The sequence below is a fragment of the Salmo salar genome, chromosome ssa10, assembly GCF_905237065.1.
Source record: "Salmo salar chromosome ssa10, Ssal_v3.1, whole genome shotgun sequence".
NCBI lineage: Eukaryota > Metazoa > Chordata > Actinopteri > Salmoniformes > Salmonidae > Salmo > Salmo salar.
In genome coordinates this window covers 59,961,017-59,983,648 of record NC_059451.1, presented here as the reverse complement: position 1 = coordinate 59,983,648, position 22,632 = coordinate 59,961,017, and the positions used below count along the sequence as shown (strand labels likewise).

At 51.5% G+C, this 22,632-nt stretch overlaps 9 non-coding genes and 5 pseudogenes across 9 annotated transcripts; all 14 read left to right on the top strand.

The window, feature by feature from the left end:
* Positions 1-133: 133 nt before the first annotated feature.
* LOC123724692 (U2 spliceosomal RNA) lies at positions 134-325 on the top strand. Its single transcript, XR_006757233.1, has one exon. It is a non-coding gene; the product is annotated as a U2 spliceosomal RNA (small nuclear RNA).
* Positions 326-845: 520 nt separating this feature from the next.
* On the top strand, positions 846-963 carry LOC123724943 (U5 spliceosomal RNA). The gene has a single exon (XR_006757420.1). It is a non-coding gene; the product is annotated as a U5 spliceosomal RNA (small nuclear RNA).
* A 339-nt stretch (positions 964-1,302) lies between these two features.
* On the top strand, positions 1,303-1,490 carry LOC123724691 (U2 spliceosomal RNA). The gene has a single exon (XR_006757232.1). It is a non-coding gene; the product is annotated as a U2 spliceosomal RNA (small nuclear RNA).
* A 515-nt stretch (positions 1,491-2,005) lies between these two features.
* Positions 2,006-2,121, top strand: LOC123724924 (U5 spliceosomal RNA). The gene has a single exon (XR_006757401.1). It is a non-coding gene; the product is annotated as a U5 spliceosomal RNA (small nuclear RNA).
* A 2,508-nt stretch (positions 2,122-4,629) lies between these two features.
* Positions 4,630-4,794, top strand: LOC123724762 (uncharacterized; annotated as a pseudogene).
* Positions 4,795-5,282: 488 nt separating this feature from the next.
* On the top strand, positions 5,283-5,400 carry LOC123724954 (U5 spliceosomal RNA). Its single transcript, XR_006757431.1, has one exon. It is a non-coding gene; the product is annotated as a U5 spliceosomal RNA (small nuclear RNA).
* Positions 5,401-7,760: 2,360 nt separating this feature from the next.
* LOC123724746 (uncharacterized) lies at positions 7,761-7,930 on the top strand (annotated as a pseudogene).
* Positions 7,931-8,474: 544 nt separating this feature from the next.
* On the top strand, positions 8,475-8,592 carry LOC123724926 (U5 spliceosomal RNA). Its single transcript, XR_006757403.1, has one exon. It is a non-coding gene; the product is annotated as a U5 spliceosomal RNA (small nuclear RNA).
* A 5,640-nt stretch (positions 8,593-14,232) lies between these two features.
* On the top strand, positions 14,233-14,411 carry LOC123724698 (uncharacterized; annotated as a pseudogene).
* A 506-nt stretch (positions 14,412-14,917) lies between these two features.
* Positions 14,918-15,035, top strand: LOC123724927 (U5 spliceosomal RNA). Its single transcript, XR_006757404.1, has one exon. It is a non-coding gene; the product is annotated as a U5 spliceosomal RNA (small nuclear RNA).
* A 2,471-nt stretch (positions 15,036-17,506) lies between these two features.
* Positions 17,507-17,682, top strand: LOC123724729 (uncharacterized; annotated as a pseudogene).
* A 520-nt stretch (positions 17,683-18,202) lies between these two features.
* Positions 18,203-18,316, top strand: LOC123724946 (U5 spliceosomal RNA). Its single transcript, XR_006757423.1, has one exon. It is a non-coding gene; the product is annotated as a U5 spliceosomal RNA (small nuclear RNA).
* Positions 18,317-20,683: 2,367 nt separating this feature from the next.
* LOC123724750 (uncharacterized) lies at positions 20,684-20,853 on the top strand (annotated as a pseudogene).
* Positions 20,854-21,382: 529 nt separating this feature from the next.
* Positions 21,383-21,498, top strand: LOC123724921 (U5 spliceosomal RNA). Its single transcript, XR_006757398.1, has one exon. It is a non-coding gene; the product is annotated as a U5 spliceosomal RNA (small nuclear RNA).
* Positions 21,499-22,632: the final 1,134 nt, after the last annotated feature.

The following is a 22,632-nucleotide window of genomic DNA, read 5'->3' as shown; positions in this document are numbered from 1 at the left end:
TTAGCGACTTTTAAAAAAAACACACCCGCCTGTCACCAGGGGAAGCGTTGGGTAGGAGGGAGCCAACTTTTGCCAAACCGATGAGGGTCTGCCGAGGCCGGGCCCGCGGTCAGGGGGTCACCATTTGTGGGTTATCGCTCGGCCTTTTGGCTCAGATCAAGTGTAGTATCTGTTCTTATCAGTTTAATATCTGATAGTCCCCCATCGGGGGACTACATATTAAATGGGATTTTTTCGAACAGGGAGTCGGAAGGGGCTTGCTCAACGTCCGGCTCCACTTGCATCGACCCGGTATTGCAGTACCTCCGGGAACGGTGCAACACTTTTCTCCCATTGTCAAGGAAAGAAATACACCAAGCTATGTAAAACAGCTAGCAGAAGAAGAGAAGGAATGGAAAAGAAGAATCATCCAAACTGAAACAAGTGCGAAGCCCCCTTCATGGGGGTCCCCGTTTTCCGCCATTTTACTTTAAAAAAAAAAAAAAAAAAAAAACTTTGGCCAGGAGAGTGTGTGTGTGTGTGTGTGTGTGTGTGTGTGTGTGTGTGTGTGTGTGTGTGTTTTTGAGCCCCCCAAAAAAATACAATCCACTTCACCAGGATTGTGTGTGTGTGTGTGTTTTTGAGCCCCCCCAAAAATACAATCACTTCACCAGGATTGTCTATCTATCTATCTGTCTGTCTGTCTGTCTGTCTGTCTGTCTCTGTCTGTCTGTCTGTCTGTCTGTCTGTCTGTGACTTTTACCCACAGCCCTCGAAAACTTGGAAGAGTGGGTTCGGGACCACCGCGGGGACCCGGCCTAGAGTGCACCCGTGTGTGTCTCGGGCCCCGACCTCTGACTTCCATACGACTCTGGTCTCTCTTCATTACGCACAAGCCTTTCGCCTTTTACTAAAGACTTCCGTGGGAGAGGAACACTGACGAGTTCAACGTATTTTTGGAAGGGCTTTGCTTCTGGCAGAGCCCGGTATCTTGTTTCCAAGAGAAATTGACAGAGATGACGCGAGACTTTGCTCAGGCGTTTGACTTGAAGCCGGCTGACCGACCGCGTATTTTCCACTCAAAGTAGTCGCCGGGCAATTGAGTTCAAGCCCGACGATGACTGGTGTATTTGCCGGGCATTGAACAAATAGTCGCAATAGGATTAAAGAGCTAGTGACCTAACGACGCATTAGCGACTTTTAAAAAAAAACACACCCGCCTGTCACCAGGGAAGCGTTGGGTGAGGAGGAGCCAACTTTTGCCAAACCGATGAGGGTCTCCCGAGGCCCCGGATCGGGCGGTGTGCAGTCAATTTGTGGGTTATCGCTTCTCGGCCTTTTGGCTCAGATCAAGTGTAGTATCTGTTCTTATCAGTTTAATATCGATACGTCCCCCATCGGGGGACTACATATTAAATGGTTTTCGAACAGGGAGTCGGAAATGGGGCTTGCTCCGTCCCGCTCCACGCACGACCCGGTATTGTAGTACCTCCGGGAACGGTGCAACACTTTTCTCCATTGTCAAGGAAAAAAATACACCAAGCTATGTAAAACAGCTAGCAGAAGAAGAGAAGGAATGGAAAAAGAAGAATCATCCAAACTGAAACAAGTGCGAAGCCCCCTTCATAGGGGTCCCCCCCGTTTTCCCGCCATTTTACTTAAAAAAAAAAAAAAAAAAAAACATTGGCCAGAGAGTGTGTGTGTGTGTGTGTGTGTGTGTGTGTGTGTGTGTGTGTGTGTGTGTTTTTTTGAGCCCCCACAAAAAATACAATCACTCACAGGATTGTGTGTGTGTGTGTTTTTGAGCCCCCCAAAAAAATACAATCACTTCACCAGGATTGTCTATCTATCTATCTGTCTGTCTGTCTCGTCTGTCTGTCTGTCTGTCTGTCTGTCTGTCTGTCTGTCTGTGACTTTTTACCCACAGCCCTCGAAAACTTGGAAGAGTGGGTTCGGGGGACCACCTGCGGGGACCCGGCCTAGAGTGCACCGTGTGTGTCTCGGGCCCCGACCTCTGACTTCCATACGACTCTGGTTTCTCTTCATACGCACAAGCCTTTCGCCTTTTACTAAAGACTTCCGTGGAGAGGAACACTTACGAGTTCAACGTATTTTTGGAAGGGCTTTGCTTTCTGGCAGAGCCCGGTATCTTGTTTCGAGAGAAATTGACAGAGATGACGCCGAGACTTTTTGCTCAGGCGTTTGACGAAGCCGGCTGACCGACCGGCGTATTTTTTCCACTCAAAGTAGTCGCTCGCAATTGAGTTCAAGCCCGACGATGACTGGTGTATTTGCCGGGCATTGAACAAATAGTCGAATAGGATTAAAGAGCTAGTGACCTAACGACGCATTTTAGCGACTTTTAAAAAAAACACACCCGCCTGTCACCAGGGAAGCGTTGGGTGAGGAGGAGCCAACTTTTTGCCAAACCGATGAGGTCTGCCGAGGCCCCCGGGGGCACGGCGGGTGCAGGGGTCAATTTGGCTGGTTATCGCTGATCTCGGCCCGTCCAGATCAAGCTGGTACCGAGAGTGCCCCAGAGCCCTTGAGCCAAAAGGTCGAAGGAAGGCAGGAGGGAGGAAAGTTTTTTGTTTTTGAGCCGGCTTCTTTTTTGAAGATTTTTTTCTTAATTGAAGAACATGGAGAAGAATATCCCGAACAGGTCTGTTCCGGTTGACTGGCCAACACGGCAAGATTTGCATGGAAGGATAAGGGAGGTGGAGCAATTCGGGAGGGAAACGTTCGGGAGAACTATCCTGATGGGGTTGCTCAAGCTTGGGGTAAAGGGGACGTCTTCTGCCTCCAGGATAATCCATTAGAAGGCGCGTATGATGTCACGTTTCATACGGAGAAGCAGCATGAGGAGACGATGCGGAAGGTGAGGGATTTGGTGAACACACGACCTATGTGCCACTATGCTGTGACGAGCTTGGCGAAGCCCAATTTTAGAGTTGTGACGGTCACTATGCTACAACCCTCATGTGAAGGAAGAAGAGGTGAGGACTTTCCTGGGGAGATATATGGACAACATCTCCTCAGGAAGGCTCCTCAAAGACTCACTCGAGTATTGGACTGGGAAGAGAGGGTATCAGGCCCTTCTTAGAGAGGACCCAGGGGGCCTGGGGAGGATACCTCCATCCTCCCGGCGATGTTCTCCCTGGGGGCTGACAGGGGACGTTGTACTATGCACGTCAGCCCCGGGTTCTGCAGGCGCTGTATGGCCTATGGTCACTATCCTCGCCTCGTGCAGCATAAAGAAATGCAGGTATTGTGGATCTGCGGAGCACGGGCGAGGACTGAGACGCGGCCGAAGGCACTGTCACGGGTGTGGCATGCTGACGCACCTGTGGCGTGCCCGGCGCGTCGGCGGTCATACGCGTCTGCAGCTGGGGGGGAGCGAGAGCCGGGGATGGGGGAAAGAGGAGACCCAGAACCGAGAACAGGCACGGAGGGAGCGGGACACACAGCGAGGAGAGGAGGAAAAAAACAGAAGCAGGAGAAGGAAAAGACAAAAGAAGAAATGGGCATAGTGGTACCAGAAGAGAAGGAGGCCAAAGGAGAGGAGGAGAAAGGAGTCAGTAGTGTGGAGGGACAAGAGAGGACAGTGGTGGAGAGGAAGGAGACAGAGAAGGCATCGGAGGGGAAGGAGACAAAGAAGACATCGAAGAGGAGAGAGACAGAGAAGGCATCAGAGAGGAAGATGGAGAAGGCATCAGAGAAGAAGACAGAGAAGACATTGGAGAAGATGGAGACTGAGAAGGCATCGGAGAGGAAGGAGACAGAGAAGGCATCGGAGGGAAAGGAGACAAAGAAGACATCGAATAGGAGAGAGACAGAGAAGTCATCAGAGAGAAAGATGGAGAAGGCATCAGAGAAGAAGACAGAGAAGACATTGGAGAAGATGGAGACTGAGAAGGCATCGGAGAGAAGGAGACAGAGAAGGCATCGGAGGCGGGACCAAAGGAGAGGGGGGAAGGAGTGGGGGACTGTGAAGTGGTGGAAACACAGGTGGAGGTGGAGAAAGAGGCGACTTATGAAAACGTTTTTGCCTTTTACTCCACCAACCAAAAAGTCGAAAAAGGGGGAGCGCTCGAGGAGGTCGGGTGGTAAAAGAGGGGGGAGGGCAGATCGGGGGGGGGAGGGGGAGGGGGGGAGGTTGCTGGCCCTCGTGGGCTCCCTCTGCCTTCTCTTTACACCTGTCTGAGCTGGACCTCACAAGCATGGCCCAGGATTGGGTGATGGAGGGAGGCTTAAGCTCTCCCTGTTTGGGGGCGGGAGGTCCCCGGGCTGTAGTCAGGAGGAGGGGGCAGGGTGGTGGATTTGAGTGGGGGCACAAGGCACAGAGTGTGGGTGTGCCGGGGGTTGTTTTTGTTTCAGGGGAGAGGGGAGTGGAGGCCGACGGTGGAGCGTCAGGAGTGGAGGAGGCGTCCCCGTCGGTCGGGAGTATAGGGTGAGTGTTTTTTGGTTATTTGATATGGGTATGGGTATTGGTTTGTAGGTGGGAAGGGGAGGGAAGATGCTCCAATGACTTTTGGGTTTTGGATTTGGTTATTGTTGAATAGTTTTGAAATGTTTATTTTTGTGTTGATTGGAATTTGTATTTGAATTGATTGATGTGTGGAAAATTTTGGTTGGTTTGGAACGTAATAAATATATTTTGTAAAAAATCTGTTCTTATCAGTTTAATATCCGATAACGTCCCCATCGGGGGACTACATAAATGGATTTTTCGAACAGGGGAGTCGGAAATGGGGCTTCTCCGTCCGCTCCAGATCGACCCGGTATTGCAGTACCTCCGGGAACGGTGCAACACTTTTCTCCCATTGTCAAGGAAAAAGAAATACACCAAGCTATGTAAAACAGCTAGCAGAAGAAGAGAAGGAATGGAAAAGAAGAATCATCCAAACTGAAACAAGTGGAAGCCCCCTTCATGAGGGTCCCCGTTTTCCCGCCATTTTACTTAAAAAATTGGCCAGGAGAGTGTGTGTGTGTGTGTGTGTGTGTGTGTGTGTGTGTGTGTGTGTGTGTTTTTTGAGCCCCCCAAAAAATACAAACTTCACCAGGATTGTGTGTGTGTGTGTGTGTTTTGAGCCCCCCCAAAATACAATCACTTCACCAGGATTGTCTATCTATCTATCTGTCTGTCTGTCTGTCTGTCTGTCTGTCTGTCTGTCTGTCTGTCTGTCTGTGACTTTTTACCCACAGCCCTCGAAAACTTGGAAGAGTGGGTTCGGGGACCACCTGTGGGGACCCGGCCTAGAGTGCACCGTGTGTGTCTCGGGCCCCGACCTCTGACTTCCATACGACTCTGGTTTCTCTTCATTACGCACAAGCCTTTGGCCTTTTACTAAAGACTTCTAGTGGAGAGGAACACTTACAGTTCAACGTATTTTTGGAAGGGGCTTTGCTTCTGGCAGAGCCCGGTATCTTGTTTCAAGAGAAATTGGACAGAGATGACGCCAGACTTTTGCTCAGGCGTTTGACTTGAAGCCGCTGACCGACCGGCGTATTTTTTTCCACTCAAAGTAGTCGCTCGGGCAATTGAGTTCAAGCCCGACGATGACTGGTGTATTTGCCGGGCATTGAACAAATAGTCGCAATAGGATTAAAGAGCTAGTGACCTATCGACGCGTTAGCGACTTTTTAAAAAACACACCCGCCTGTCACCAGGGAAGCGTTGGGTGAGGAGGAGCCAACTTTCCAAACCGATGAGGTCTGCCGAGGCCCCGGGGAACCCGGCGGTGCAGGGGGCGATTTTGGGTTATCATTCGGCCCTTTGGCTCAGATCAAGCTTGGTACCGAGGTGCCCCAGAGCTCGCTGAGTCAAAAGGTCGGAGATAGGAGGGCGATAGGTTTTTGTGTGAGACAGGGTTCTTTTTGCCAAGGCGTTTTTTGTGTTTTCCAGAGGCTTCATTTGGAGAGCTGGTTTTTTCCTTGTTTGACGTGTGTTCTTTTTTTTCCTTACTTGGAAATGGCACGACCATTTATAACAAGTCGGTACCAGGAATTGGATTGTCCAATACTGTGAGATTCGCATGGAGGGACAAAGAAATGGAGCCATTTGGAAGAGAGAAGTTCGGAAGGACCGTATTGATGGGGATATTGGAACTGGAGGTAAAGGATGTTTATGCTTCAAAGATAATCCAATTGAGGGGGCTTTTGATGTGACTTTTTATAGTGAAGGGAAGCATGAAGAAATTTTGATGAAGACAAAAGAAGGGGAGTAAGGCATTTCCCATGTGCCATTATGAAGTGACACAACTGGCGAGAAGTAGTTTTCGATTACTGCTGACCATGTACAATCCCCATGTGACTGACTTCCAAGAGGTGAGGGGCCTTTCTGGGACGATACATGGACAATGTTTCCTCAGCGAGGCGCCTCAGGGGACTCCCTGGGATTCTGGAACGGGAGGAGGGTTCCAGGCCCTTCTCAGGGAGGACCCAAGGGGATTGGGTGAATTCCTACATCCCCGCGATGTTCTCCCCTGGGGGCTGACAGGGGGACGACATTATGCCCGTCAGCCTCCAGTTTTGCAGGCGCTGTATGGCCTATGGTCATACCCTGCCTCGTGTAGTACAAGGATTTGCAGGTTCTGTGGGTCGAGCGGTCACGAGGCAAGGGATTGTGACGAAGCCAAAGGCTTGCCACGGGTGTGGCTCGGTTACACACCTGTGGCGGGTTGCCCGGCTCGTCCGGGTCTACGCGTCTGCAGCTGGAGGGGGAGCAGGTGCGGGGATGTGGAAGTAGAGGAAGAGGAGCGGACATGGGATCTGGAACAGGAACATCACGAAAAAGAGGAGGAAAAGGTGTCGGGAGGAGCGGTGGAAGGAGAGGAGGAGCAGGTGGAAAAGGTGCTGGGAGGAGAGGGAGAGAAGTTGAAGGAGAGGAGGAGCAGGTGGAGAAGGTGCTGGGAGGAGAGGGAGAGGTTGAAGGAGAAGAGGAGCAGGCAGAGGACGGACACAGGATTGTGAAGAGTCAAGAAAGGACAACAACGGAGAAACAGATGACTGAGAAGGCATTGGAGGTGGAACCAGAAGGAGAGGGGTAAAAGAGTGGGGGGACAGTGATGTATCGTCTGCCCGGGTGGAGGAGATGAGGGGTTGGTGGAGGGGCTGGCGAGGGGGGGTAGAGTTCATCGGTTTCTCCTCCAAACAGGAGGACGAGGAGGAAGGGGCGCTTTGACAACAGGGGGAGAGGGGGTGGTAAAGGGGGGAGGCTAAACAGGAGCTGGTGGGGGGGATAGGTTTTCTCCCTACCGCGGTCTCCCCGAGAAGGAAGATAAGGGTGGAAAAGCTGGAGGTGGGGGAGGAGAAGGTTCGGGGCCCTGGGTGGCCCCCTCTTCACCTACTATTGTACCCTTGTCTGAGATAGACCTTCCAGGGATGGCCCAGGGTTGGGCAAGGGAGGGGGACCAAGTTTCCTGTTTGGGGTGCGGGGTCCTCGGTCAAGAGCCCAGAGAGAAGCAGGGTGGTGGATTTTGGAGTAAAGCACATGATGCGGGGGTGTGCAGGTGCCGGGTGCCGGTCCTGCATCTAAGGGTGAGGGGTATGGTGGTTGAAGGGGGGGGAGAAGAAGTCCTCGTCAGTAGGGGTGAAATTTTTATTTGGGGTGGTTATGGGTAGTTTGTATCTTAGAAGGGGAGGGAAGATGCTCCCCTGATTATTGTTTATAGTTTTGGTTATTGGTTATTAGTTTTGAAATATCCATTTGGATTTTTGTTATAAAATTGATTTTGTTTGGAACATTGAAGGTATTTGTATGGAAATTGATGGTAATAAATATATATTTTGTAAAAAAAATCTGTTCTTATCAGTTTAATATCTGATACGTCCCCCATCGGGGGACTACATATTAAATGGATTTTTCGAACAGGGAGTCGGAAATGGGGCTTGCTCCGTCCGCTCCACGATCGACCCGGTATTGCAGTACCTCCGGAACGGTGCAACACTTTTCTCCCATTGTCAAGGAAAAAGAAATACACCAAGCTATGTAAAACAGCTAGCAGAAGAAGAGAAGGAATGGAAAAGAAGAATCATCCAAACTGAAACAAGTGCGAAGCCCCTTCATGGGGTCCCCCGTTTTCCCGCCATTTTACTTAAAAAAAAAAAAAAAAAAAACATTGGCCAGGAGAGTGTGTGTGTGTGTGTGTGTGTGTGTGTGTGTGTGTGTGTGTGTGTGTGTGTGTGTGTTTTTGAGCCCCCCCCAAAAAATACAATCACTTCACCAGGATTGTGTGTGTGTGTGTGTTTTTTGAGCCCCAAAAATACAATCACTTCACCAGGATTGTCTATCTATCTATCTGTCTGTCTGTCTGTCTGTCTGTCTGTCTGTCTGTCTGTCTGTCTGTCTGTCTGTCTGTCTGTCTGTCTGTCTGTCTGTGACTTTTTACCCACAGCCCCCTCGAAAACTTGGAAGAGTGGGTTCGGGGACCACCCGCGGGGACCCGGCCTAGAGTGCACCGTGTGTGTCTCGGCCCCGACCTCTGACTTCCATACGACTCTGGTTTTCTCTTCATTACGCACAAGCCTTTCGCCTTTTACTAAAGACTTCCGTGGAGAGGAACACTTACGAGTTCAACGTATTTTTGGAAGGGCTTTGCTTCTGGCAGAGCCCGGTATCTTGTTTCAAGAGAAATTGACAGAGATGACGCCCGAGACTTTTTGCTCAGGCGTTTGACTTGAAGCCGGCTGACCGACCGCGTATTTTTTCCACTCAAAGTAGTCGCTCGGGCAATTGAGTTCAAGCCCGACGATGACTGGTGTATTTGCGGGGCATTGAACAAATAGTCGCAATAGGATTAAAGAGCTAGTGACCTAACGACGCATTAGCGACTTTTAAAAAAAAAACACACCCGCCTGTCACCAGGGAAGCGTTGGGTGAGGAGGAGCCAACTTTGCCAAACCGATGAGGTCTGCCGAGGCCCCGGGACACCGAGCGGGTGCAGGGGTCAATTTGTGGGTTATCGCTTCTCGGCCTTTTGGCTCAGATCAAGCTTGGTACCGAGGTGCCCCAGAGCTCGCTGAGTCAAAAGGTCGGAGGTAGGAGGGCGATAAGTCTTTTTGTTTGGAATTATTTTCCCCAAACTATTTTTTGAGCATACAAGAGAAAATGGCGCCGATTTTATCAAGCAGATCAGTCCCAGGGATGGGATTGGCGAATACTATTCGCTTTTGCATGGAGAGACAAGGAGAAGGAGCCGTCTGGGAGAGAGACTTTTGGAAGGACGATACTAATGGGAGTGTTGAAGATGGCGGTAAAGGACGTTTTTTTGCCTCCAGGGGAACCCGATGGAAGGAGCATTATGACGTGACCTTCTACACAGAATTGCAACACGACGAGGTCTTGAAGAGGGTGAGAGAAGTTGGAGGAGAGAAACCGATGGCCCATTATGAAGTTTCAAGCCTTGCGAGGAGCAATTTCAGAGTGGTCACGGTAAACCTATACAACCCGCATGTGAAGGACGAGGAGGTGAGGGGCATTCCTCGGGAGGTATATGGACAATGTATCAACAGCAAGGCTCCTCAGGGACTCCCTGGGCTTCTGGAATGGGAGAGATTCCAGGCTTTGCTCAGGAGGACCCTAAGGGTTTAGTGTACCTCCATCCTCCTGCAATGTTCTCCCTGGGGGCTGACCGGGGACGTTATTTTACGCCCGTCAGCCTCCATTCTGCAGGCGTTGTATGGCCTACGGTCATACCGCGGCCTCGTGCAGCACTAGGAAGTGCAGATTCTGCGGATCGGGTGAGCACAGGCCAGGGACTGTGACAGCCCAAGGCGTGCCACGGGTGTGGCTCGTCTGCGCACCTGTGGCGGGAATGCCCGGCTCGTCACAGGTCATCGCGTCTGCAGCTGGAGGGAGAGCAGGGGATGGGGGTAGAGGAGGAAAAGAGGACCAGGACACCGGAGCGGGCCTGGATGGACAGACACCAAGGGAGGAGACGGCGGCCCCGAGAGGAGAGGGGCAGAGGAGAGAGAAGGTCGGAGAAGATGGGGAGAAGGGGAAGGAAGAGGACGGAGTCAAGGGAGCGGCGAGGAAGGAGACGGCGACAGCAGTGGGAGAGGAGGTGGAGAAGGACGAAGGAAGGCCCAGAGGAGGATTTGGAGAGGGGGAAGGAGGGAAGGAGTGGGGGGACAGTGACATGTCGAGTGCCCTGGTGGAGGAGATGAGGGGCATGGTGGAGAAGCTGGCGGGGAGGGGGGGCGATGTCTCCCCTTTGACGCCCACAACGAAGAGGAAAGCGAAGAGGAGGGGGAGCTCAGGGGAAGGCAAGAAGGAGAGCGGTGGGGAGGGGAGGGTGAGGCCAAGAGAGAGCAATGGGGGAAAAGGGGAGTAAGGCTGGAGATGCCTCAGCAACCTCATTGTCTCCCCCGGACTCTGATCTGCTGGGGGAACTGGATCACCCAGGTGGGGCTCAGGAGAGGCCCTGGGGGGTCGCAGCCCCCTTTTTGTGATCAGGGCCCCTTTTTTCTGCCCAGAAAGCAGTGGGGAGGGGGAAATGGAGGAGCTGGGAGACCAATCAGGGTGCAGGGGCACTCGGGTGCCCAACACCATTCCCGCATCCTGGATTGGGAAGATGGAGGAAGAGGGGGCGGAGTCAGGAGAGGAGAGGACGTCCCCGCTGGATGAGATGGAGCAGGGGAGCATCGGGTGAGCCTCCTATTTTATTTTGTGTGTTTTGGGGGTGAGGGTTTCTTTGGTTTTATTTTATAATGAATATTTCTGTTACTTTTCTTAGTTTAAATGTAAGGGGTTTAAGGGATTTTGTTAAAAGGAGGGCGGTTTTTAGTTATTTAGAGGGTGTGGGGTTTGATTTCTGTTTTTTACAGGAGGTTCACCTGAGGGATGGAGGGGACGTAAACAGATTTAGGAGGGAGTGGGATAAGGGAGAATCATATTGGGGTATAGGAGGGGTGCACTCAACAGGAGTAGGGATTTTGTGTGGGAATAGGGAGGTTAAAATAGAGAGCACTTTTTGTATAATGCAGGGGAGGGTGTTGGGGTAGATGTAACATATAGGGAGAGTAGATATAGGTTAATTGGGGTGTATGGGCCACAGGTGGCGGCAGACAGGAGGGAGATGGTGGACTGTCTGGCGCCCCTGTGTGTCACAAATAGGCACTTGGTGATAGGAGGGGATTTCAATATAGATTTAGGGATAGTGGGTGATAGTAGTGCAGGCGCCATCACCGGGCTAATGGCTTGCCATGGTCTGGTTGATGGAGGCCTGCACTCTACTCCGACAATGGCTGGTCCCACATGGCGCAACTCTCGGGGGTTGCGCGGAGGCTCGACTATATTTTCCTATCTAGGTCTTTGGGTCAGTTGTCTGGCGGCTGTTGCCTGTGTTTTCTTCTCTAGATCACGACGGGTGCTCCTGCAGGTGGGGTCGCCAGTCTGCCTCTTCGGTAGGGGGGTACTGGAAATTAGATCGGGGAGGTGCTGGAGGAGCAAGCTCGTTGACGCCTTTGGTTTCTTTCGGGGCTTGAAGGCCTCCGGTCCATGTCTTGAGGGGGTGTTAGAGTGGTGGGATTTAGTTAAGGTAAGGATTAGGGCCTTTATAATAGGATATTGTAAGAGGACAAAAGGGGAGGAAAGGAGGGAGGTGGATCGTATCCAAAGGTTGATTGAACTCGAGTATGAGGCAGGCAACCTCGGCGGGTCGATTGACTGGGAGAGATCCACAGCTCTGAAGGCGCAGCTCAGGGAGTTGCAGGAGCGGAAGGCTCGAGCTTTCTTGGAGCGCGCATAATGGCTTTTAGAACATAATGAGACTTGTTCCGCTATGTTCTTCAAGTCAGTTAGGGCCAGACAGAGTAGAAGATAATGCATGGGGTGAGGGAAGAAGATGGTAGTATAGTGAGAAAACCGGAGGAAATGGTCAGGGTGACAACTGATCATTTTCCGAGGTTTATTTAAGGGAAAGGGAAATAGATGTAGAGCAGGGAAATGTGTTTTAGAACACTTGTCCCGGCGATTGCGGGAGGACATTAGGGAGAGAAGTGATGGAGGCTCAGATCTCCCTCGAAGAGGTTGAGAGCGCACTCAGGAGGATGGGAAAAGGGAAGGTGCCTGGGATGGATGGACTGCCGCCGAGTTTTACCTCAAGTTTTGGGGTATACTTGGACCAGTGGTCCTTGAAGTTTTGAAGGCCATCCTTGAGACGGGGGTCCGGGGGGATCAATGGCTGTTGGTGTGCTGTCACTTCTTTACAAGAAGGGGAAGTAACAGACCTTGGCAACTGGCGGCCGTTGACCATGCTGTGCGTAGACTATAAGCTGTTAGCAAAGGTCTTAGCGGACCGTTACGCACAGCCCTTCCCTACGTCGTACACGAGGATCAGACGTGCGGGGTAGAGGGCCGCTCTATTAGGTGGAACCTACAGTTGATCAGGGACTCCATCGCTTGGGTAGAAGACAGAGGGATGCCTTTAATGGTAGCGCGCTGATCAGGCGAAAGCCTTTGATCGCGTGAATAGATCATTTCTATTCAGGGTGTTAGGTAGATTAGGATTTGGGGAAAAGTTTATAGGATGGATCCGTACTTTATATGTCGGAGCGGGGTGCCGGGTTAGCGTAAACAGTCACTTAGGTGATGTTTTTGACCTCTCGTCTGGGGTCAGGCAGGGATGCCCGCTCTCGGCACTCCTCTTCGTTCTGTACATGGAGCCTCTGGGGGGCTGCCATTAGGGCAGACACGGGGGTGGAAGGCTTGCTGATTCCTGGAAGTGGCGGTCTCCATGTAAAGTTGACACAGTACGCCGACGACACCTCCTTGCTGCTTTGCAAGGACTCGTGCCTGACAAGGTCCCTTGCCATCATTGGGGACTTCACCCGAGCGTCGGGGGCGGTTCTTAACTACGCGAAGTCTTCCGTTAAGTTTCGGAAGATGGAGTGGTAGGACGGATGTGCCCGGAGGGTTATCTCTCTGTAACGGGGCCCTGAGGATACTCGGGGTCCATTTTGAGACCTCCCGGCTCAGCGACGCTGAACTGGAACATGGGCATCGCAGTGGTACAGAGGAAGCTAGCAATGTGGAGGGCTAGGTCGTTGTCCTTTTTAGGCAAGGTCCTGGTTCTCAAGGTGGATGTATTGCCATCTCTATTGTACTTGGCGTACATCTACCCATTGCCGGCTTGTCTGAGGAGGCCTCTAGTGAGGCTAGTGTTTCAGTTCATGTGGGGTGGCAGGTACGAGTGGGTCGCCAGGCACGCATGATCTGTCCCATCGGGGAGGGAGGTAGGGGGGTACCACATCTCCCCCTTAAGCTGGACGCAATTTTTGTTTCTTTTCTGTTAACGGAGCTTGCTCAGCCGGGTACTACACCCGTCCGGGTTACCTCCTGCGGGTGTTCTTCTCGTATCAGGCGAGAAGCGTAATGGTGTGGTCTAACACGGGTCCTCGGGCGGAACAGCTGTCGTGGCACTTTGGCCATGCGGCCAATGGCTGCGCATGCACGAGGTTGAAGTCGCCCGAGTAGATTTAGATCACAGGCACCTGTACGAGGAGGTTAGACGGGCAGTAAGTCCGGCACCTGTGGTGGGCATCCCGGCGGAGGTCTGGGAAGGAGTGCAGGCGCGGGGCCTGGACAACAGGCTCCAAGGACCTGAATTGTTTGAGCCTCCACAAGTGTTTGCCGTACGTTCCACCATGTACCGGCATAGCTTGGCGACGATCCCCACCTGCCCAAGGCTTTCGTGTGGCAGGGAGGAGCTGTGCGCCATGTCTTTTGGGACTGTGCCATTGCCGAGTAGTATGGGCGAAGGCACGGGTGTTGTTAGGAAGGGTTAGAGGTGATTTTGTTTTGACGTGGGCTAGGTTAGAGAGAGGTGTAGGGAGAGCGAGGGGACGGATAGGGATAGGTTTCTGCTCTGGCTTCTCATGAGCCTCTTTAGCGGGGCTGTGGGAAGCCAGGCAGAACATGGTTAAGACAGGGAAAGATTGGGGGGTGGAAGGATAGTGAGGAGGGTGGAAGGAGAGATTTGAGAGGGAGGATGAAGAGGGAGGAGAGGAAGTGGGGCAGCATGCTGCCCGGGGAGAGATGGAAGGGGGGATTAGGGCTGGGGTTATTTTAGATTAGGGACGGAAGATAGGGAAAGTTAGTGTTTAGGATGACGGGGAGGGATGATGCTCCCCTGAGTTTTTGTTTTGGGTTTTCGTTTGGTTTTGAATTAAAAATGCCATTATTATTTGTGTTTGGATGGAATGTTGAGTTTGTATTGTTTTGTATTGTATGAATGGCATTGATTGTAATAAATTATTTTTTCTAAAAAAAAAAAAAATCTGTTCTTATCAGTTTAATATCTGATACGTCCCCCATCGGGGGACTACATATTAAATGGATTTTTCGAACAGGGAGTCGGAAATGGGGCTTGCTCCGTCCGCTCCACGCATCGACCCGGTATTGCAGTACCTCCGGGAACGGTGCAACACTTTTCTCCCATTGTCAAGGAAAAAGAAATACACCAAGCTATGTAAAACAGCTAGCAGAAGAAGAGAAGGAATGGAAAAAGAAGAATCATCCAAACTGAAACAAGTGCGAAGCCCCCTTCATGGGGGTCCCCGTTTTCCCGCCATTTTACTTAAAAAAAAATAAAAAAAAAACATTGGCCAGGAGAGTGTGTGTGTGTGTGTGTGTGTGTGTGTGTGTGTGTGTGTGTGTGTGTGTTTTTGAGCCCCCCCAAAAAAATACAATCACTTCACCAGGATTGTGTGTGTGTGTGTGTTTTTGAGCCCCCCCAAAAATACAATCACTTCACCAGGATTGTCTATCTATCTATCTGTCTGTCTATGTCTGTCTGTCTGTCTGTCTGTCTGTCTGTCTGTCTGGACTTTTTACCCACAGCCCTCGAAAACTTGGAAGAGTGGGTTCGGGGACCACCCGCGGGGACCCGGCCTCAGAGTGCACCGTGTGTCTCGGGCCCCGACCTCTGACTTCCATCGACTCTGGTTTCTCTTCATTACGCACAAGCCTTTCGCCTTTTACTAAAGACTTCCGTGGGAGAGGAACACTTACGAGTTCAACGTATTTTTGGAAGGGCTTTGCTTCTGGCAGAGCCCGGTATCTTGTTTCAAGAGAAATTGACAGAGATGACGCCTTGAGACTTTTGCTCAGGCGTTTGACTTGAAGCCGTGACCGACCGGCGTATTTTTTCCACTCAAAGTAGTCGCTCGGAATTGAGTTCAAGCCCGACGATGACTGGTGTATTTGCCGGGCATTGAACAAATAGTCGCAATAGGATTAAAGAGCTAGTGACCTAACGACGCATTAAGCGACTTTAAAAACACACCCGCCTGTCACCAGGGAAGCGTTGGGTGAGGAGGAGCCAACTTTTGCCAAACCGATGAGGTCTGCCGAGGCCCCCGGGACCCGGCGGGTGCAGGGGTCAATTTGTGGGTTATCGCTTCTCGGCCTTTTGGCTCAGATCAAGCTTGGTACCGAGGTGCCCCAGAGCCCGCTGAGCCAAAAGGTCGAAGGAAGGCAGGAGGGAGGAAAGTTTTTTTTTTTGAGCGCTTCTTTTTGAAGAGATTTTTTCTTAATTGAAGAACATGGAGAAGAATATCCCGAACAGGTCTGTTCCGGGGTTGGACTGGCCAACACGGCAAGATTTGCATGGAAGGACAAGGAGGTGGAGCAATTCGGGAGGGAAACGTTCGGGAGAACTATCCTGATGGGGTTGCTCAAGCTTGGGGTAAAGGACGTCTTCTGCCTCCAGGATAATCCATTAGAAGGCGCGTATGATGTCACGTTTCATACGGAGAAGCAGCATGAGGAGACGATGCGGAAGGTGAGGATTTGGTGAACACACGACCTATGTGCCACTATGCTGTGACGAGCTTGGCGAAGCCCAATTTTAGAGTTGTGACGGTCACTATGTACAACCCTCATGTGAAGGAAGAAGAGGTGAGGACTTTCCTGGGGAGATATATGGACAACATCTCCTCAGGAAGGCTCCTCAAAGACTCACTCGGGTATTGGACTGGGAAGAGAGGGTATCAGGCCCTTCTTAGAGAGGACCCAGGGGGCCTGGGAGGATACCCTCCATCCTCCGGCGATGTTCTCCTGGGGGCTGACAGGGGACGTTGTACTATGACGTCAGCCCCCGTTCTGCAGGCGCTGTATGGCCTATGGTCATATCCTCGCCCGTGCTAAAGAAATGCAGGTATTGTGGATCTGCGGAGCACGAGGCGAGGACTGTGACGCGCCGAAGGCATGTCACGGGTGTGGCATGCTGACGCACCTGTGGCGTGAATGCCCGGCGCGTCGGCGGTCATACGCGTCTGCAGCTAGGGGAGCGAGAGCCGGGGATGGGGAAGAAGAGGACCCAGAACCGAGAACAGGCACGGAGGGAGCGGACACACAGCGAGGAGAGGAGGAAAAAACAGAAGCAGGAGAAGGAAAAGACAAAGAAGAAATGGGCATAGTGGTACCAGAAGAGAAGGAGGCCAAAGGAGAGGAGGAGAAAGGAGTCAGTAGTGTGAGGGACAAGAGAGGACAGTGGTGGAGAGGAAGGAGACAGAGAAGGCATCGGAGGGGAAGGAGACAAAGAAGACATCGAAGAGGAGAGAGACAGAGAAGGCATCAGAGAGGAAGATGGAGAAGGCATCAGAGAGAGAAGACAGAGAAGACATTGGAGAAGATGGAGACTGAGAAGGCATCGGAGAGGAAGGAGACAGAGAAGGCATCGGAGGGAAGGGAGACAAAGAAGACATCGAATAGGAGAGAGACAGAGAAGTCATCAGAGAGAAAGATGGAGAAGGCATCAGAGAAGAAGACAGAGAAGACATTGGAGAAGATGGAGACTGAGAAGGCATCGGAGAGGAAGGAGACAGAGAAGGCATCGGAGGCGGGACCAGAAGGAGAGGGGGTGAAGGAGTGGGGGACTGGAAGTGGTGGAAACACAGGTGGAGGTGGAGAAAGAGGCGACTTATGAAAACGTTTTGCCTTTTACCCACCAACCAAAAAGTCGAAAAGGGGGAGCGCTCGAGGAGGTCGGGTGGTAAAAGAGGGGAGGGCAGATCGGGGGAGGGGAGGGAGGTTGCTGGGCCCTCGTGGGCTCCCTCTGCCTTCTCTTTTTACACCCCTGTCTGAGCTGGACCTCACAAGCATGGCCCAGGATTGGGTGATGGAGGGAGGCTTAAGCTCCTGTTTGGGGCGGAGGTCCCCGGGCTGTAGTCAGGAGGAGGGCAGGGTGGTGGATTTGAGTGGGGGCACAAGGCACAGAGTGTGGGTGTGCCGGGGTTGTTTTTTGTTTCCAGGGGAGAGGGGATGGAGGCCGACGGTGGAGCGTCAGGAGTGGAGGAGGCGTCCCTGTCGGTCGGGAGTATAGGGTGAGTGTTTTTTGGTTATTTGATATGGGTATGGGTATTGGTTTGTAGGTGGGAAGGGAGGGAAGATGCTCCAATGACTTTTGGGTTTTGGATTTGGTTATTGTTGAATAGTTTTGAAATGTTTATTTTTGTGTTGATTGGAATTTGTATTTGAATTGATTGATGTGTGGAAAATTTTGGTTGGTTTGGAACGTAATAAATATATTTTGTAAAAAAAAATCTGTTCTTATCAGTTTAATATCTGATACGTCCCCCATCGGGGGACTACAGATATTAAATGGATTTTTCGAACAGGGGAGTCGGAAATGGGGCTTGCTCCGTCCGCTCCACGCATCGACCCGGTATTGCAGTACCTCCGGGAACGGTGCAACACTTTTCTCCCATTGTCAAGGAAAAAGAATACACCAAGCTATTAAAACAGCTAGCAGAAGAAGAGAAGGAATGGAAAAAGAAGAATCATCCAAACTGAAACAAGTGCGAAGCCCCCTTCATGGGGGTCCCCCGTTTTCCCGCCATTTTACTTAAAAAAAAAAACATTGGCCAGGAGAGTGTGTGTGTGTGTGTGTGTGTGTGTGTGTGTGTGTGTGTGTGTGTGTTTTTTTGAGCCCCCCCAAAAAATACAATCACTTCACCAGGATTGTGTGTGTGTGTGTGTTTTTGAGCCCCCCCAAAAATACAATCACTTCACCAGGATTGTCTATCTATCTATCTGTCTGTCTGTCTGTCTGTCTGTCTGTCTGTCTGTCTGTCTGTCTGTCTGTCTGTCTGTCTGTCTGTCTGTGACTTTTTACCCACAGCCCTCGAAAACTTGGAAGAGTGGGTTCGGGGGACCACCCGCGGGGACCCGGCCTAGAGTGCACCGTGTGTTCTCGGGCCCCGACCTCTGACTTCCATACGACTCTGGTTTCTCTTCATTACGCAGCTTTTCGCCTTTTACTAAAGACTTCCGTGGAGAGGAACACTTACGAGTTCAACGTATTTTTGGAAGGGCTTTGCTTCTGGCAGAGCCCGGTATCTTGTTTCAAGAGAAATTGACAGAGATGACGCCGAGACTTTTTTGCTCAGGCGTTTGACTTGAAGCCGGCTGACCGACGGCGTATTTTTTCCACTCAAAGTAGTCGTCCGGGCAATTGAGTTCAAGCCCGACGATGACTGGTGTATTTGCCGGGCATTGAACAAATAGTCGCAATAGGATTAAAGAGCTAGTGACCTAACGACGACATTAGCCGACTTTTAAAAAAAAAACACACCCGCCTGTCACCAGGGAAGCGTTGGGTGAGGAGGAGCCAACTTTTGCCAAACCGATGAGGTCTGCCGAGGCCCCCGGGACCCGGCGGGTGCAGGGGTCAATTTGTGGGTTATCGCTTCTCGGCCTTTTGGCTCAGATCCAAGCTTGGTACCGAGGTGCCCCAGAGCTCGCTGAGTCAAAAGGTCGGAGATAGGAGGGCGGATAGGTTTTTGTGTGAGAACAGGGTTCTTTTTGCCAAGGCGTTTTTTGTGTTTTCCAGAGGCTTCCATTTGGAGAGCTGGTTTTTTCCTTGTTTGGACGTGTGTTTTTTTCCTTTTGGAAATGGCACGTACCATTTATAACAAGTCGGTACCAGGAATTGGATTGTCCAATACTGTGAGATTCGCGAATGGAGGGACAAAAGAAATGGAGCCATTTGGAAGAGAGAAGTTCGGAAGGACCATATTGATGGGGATATTGGAACTGGAGGTAAAGGATGTTTTATGCTTCCAAGATAATCCAATTGAGGGGGCTTTTGATGTGACTTTTATAGTGAAGGGAAGCATGAAGAAATTTTGATGAAGACAAAAGAAGGGAGTAAGGCATTTCCCATGTGCCATTATGAAGTGACCAACTTGCGAGAAGTAGTTTCGATTGGTAACTGTGACCATGTACAATCCCCATGTGACTGACGAAGAGGTGAGGCCTTTCTGGGGCGATACATGGACAATGTTTCCTCAAGCGAGGCGCCTCAGGGACTCCCTGGGATTCTGGAACGGGAGGAGAGGGTTCCAGGCCCTTCTCAGGAGGACCCAAGGGGACTGGGTGGGTTCCTACATCCCGCGTATGTTCTCCCTGGGGCTGACAGGGGGACGTTACATTATGCCCGTCAGCCTCCATTTTGCAGGCGCTGTATGGCCTATGGTCATACCCTCGCCTCGTGTAGTACAAGGATTTGCAGGTTCTGTGGGTCGAGCGGTCACGAGGCGAGGGACTGTGACGAGCCAAAGGCTTGCCACGGGTGTGGCTCGGTTACACACCTGTGGCGGAGTTGCCCGGCTCGGTCACGGGTCATACGCGTCTGCAGCTGGAGGGGGAGCAGGTGCGGGGATGTGGGAAGTAGAGGAAGAGGAGCGGACATGGATCTGGAACAGGAACATCACGAAAAGAGGAGGAAAAGGTGTCGGAGGAGCGGTGGAAGGAGGAGGAGCAGGTGGAAAAGGTGCTGGGAGGAGAGGGAGAGGTTGAAGGAGAGGAGGAGCAGGTGGAGGAAGGTGCTGGGAGGAGAGGGAGAGGTTGAAGGAGAAGAGGAGCAGGCAGAGGACGGACACAGGATTGTGAAGAGTCAAGAAAGGACAACAACGGAGAAACAGATGACTGAGAAGGCATTGGAGGTGGAACCAGAAGGAGAGGGGGTAAAAGAGTGGGGGACAGTGATGTATCGTCTGCCCGGGTGGAGGAGATGAGAGGGTTGGTGGAGGGGCTGGCGAGGGGGGGGGGTAGAGTTACATCGGTTTCCCCTCCAAACAGGAGGACGAGGAGGAAGGGCGCTTTGACAACAGGGGGAGAGGGGTGGTAAAGGGGAGGCTAAACAGGAGCTGGTGGGGGGGATAGGTTTTCTCCCTTACCGCGGTCTCCCGAGAAGGAAGATAAGGGTGGAAAAGCTGGAGGTGGGGGAGGGAGAAGGTTCGGGGCCCTGGGTGGCCCCCTCTTCACCTACTATTGTACCCTTGTCTGAGATAGACCTTCCAGGGATGGCCCAGGGTTGGGGCAAGGGAGGGGGACCAAGTTTCCTGTTTGGGGGTGCGGGGTCCTCGGTCAAGAGCCCAGAGAGAAGCAGGGTGGTGGATTTTAGGAGTAAAGCACATGATGCGGGGTGTGCAGGTGCGGGTGCCGGTCCTGCATCTAAGGGTGAGGGTATGGTGGTTGAAGGGGGGAGAAGAAGTCCTCGTCAGTAGGGTGAAATTTTTATTTGGGGTGGTTATGGGTAGTTTGTATCTTAGAAGGGAGGGAAGATGCTCCCCGATTATTGTTTATAGTTTTGGTTATTGGTTATTAGTTTTGAAATATCCATTTGGATTTTTGTTATAAAATTGATTTTGTTTGGAACATTGAAGGTATTTGTATGGGAAATTGATGGTAATAAATATATATTTTGTAAAAAAAATCTGTTCTTATCAGTTTAATATCTGATAACGCCCCCATCGGGGACTACATATTAAATGGATTTTTCAACAGGGGAGTCGGAAATGGGGCTTGCTCCGTCCGCTCCACGCATCGACCGGTATTGCAGTACCTCCGGGAACGGTGCAACACTTTTCTCCCATTGTCAAGGAAAAAGAAATACACCAAGCTATGTAAAACAGCTAGCAGAAGAAGAGAAGGAATGGAAAAAGAAGAATCATCCAAACTGAAACAAGTGCGAAGCCTTCATGGGGGTCCCCGTTTTCCCGCCATTTTACTTAAAAAAAAAAAAAAAAAAACATTGGCCAGAGAGTGTGTGTGTGTGTGTGTGTGTGTGTGTGTGTGTGTGTGTGTGTGTGTGTGTGTTTTTTTGAGCCCCCCCAAAAAAAAAATACAATCACTTCACCAGGATTGTGTGTGTGTGTGTGTTTTTGAGCCCCCCCAAAAAATACAATCACTTCACCAGGATTGTCTATCTATCTGTCTGTCTGTCCTGTCTGTCTGTCTGTCTGTCTGTCTGTCTGTCTGTCTGTCTGTCTGTCTGTCTGTGACTTTTACCCACAGCCCCTCGAAAACTTGGAAGAGTGGGTTCGGGGGACCACCAAGCGGGGACCCGGCCTAGAGTGCACCGTGTGTCTCGGGCCCCGACCTCTGACTTCCATACGACTCTGGTTTCTCTTCATTACGCACAAGCCTTTCGCCTTTTACTAAAGACTTCCGTGGAGAGGAACACTTACGAGTTCAACGTATTTTTGGAAGGGCTTGCTTCTGGCAGAGCCCGTATCTTGTTTCAAGAGAAATTGACAGAGATGACGCCGAGACTTTTTGCTCAGGGCGTTTGACTTGAAGCCGGCTGACCGACCGGCGTATTTTTTCCACTCAAAGTAGTCCTCGGGCAATTGAGTTCAAGCCCGACGATGACTGGTGTATTTGCCGGGCATTGAACAAATAGTCGCAATAGGATTAAAGAGCTAGTGACCTAACGACGCATTAGCGACTTTTAAAAAAAACACACCCGCCTGTCACCAGGGAAGCGTTGGGTGAGGAGGAGCCAACTTTGCCAAACCGATGAGGTCTGCCGAGGCCCCGGCACCCGGCGGGTGCAGGGGTCAATTTGTGGGTTATCGCTTCTCGGCCTTTTGGCTCAGATCAAGCTTGGTACCGAGGTGCCCCAAAGCCCGCTGAGCCAAAAGGTCGAAGGAAGGCAGGAGGGAGGAAAGTTTGTTGTTTTGGTATTTGGATTCACGGTTGGTTTATTTTGCCGCTCTTTTTCAGTTTTTCTTTTTGGAAGAAAGCGGAGGCGAAGTGCGCAATTTTCTTTGGAGATGGCGCAGGCTTCTACATGGAGGCCAGTCCCTAGGATGGGGCTGGCGAAATGCTGTTTTTGCCTGGAAGGATAAGGCGACGGAGCCAATTGGCAGAGATGAGTTTGGGAGGACCATTTTGATTGAGATCCTTGGACTGACGGTGGAGGATGTGTTCTGGCCTCCAAGACAACCCTTTGGAGGGGGGCATACGATGTGGCGCTACACACTGAAGTGAAGCACGATGACGTTCTCAGAAGGGCGAGAGAAGTGTAAGCAGAGAGGCCGATGTCTCATTACTTGGTGACCAGCTTGGCGAAGGTAATTTCAGGGTTGTGAATGTGAACATTTACAACCCTCGTGAAGGACGAGGAGGTGAGGGCCTTTCTGGGGAGATACATGGATAGTGTCTCCTCAGGAAGGCACCTCAAGATTCTTTGGGTTTTTGGACCGGGAGGAGGGGTTTCCAGGCCCTCCTAAGAGAGGACCCAAAAAGGATTGGGTGGATACCTCCATCCTCCGCGATGTTCTCCCTGGGGGCTGACAGGGGACGTTGCATTATGCCCGTCAGCCTCCGTACTGCAGGGCGTTGTATGGCCTCACGGCCAC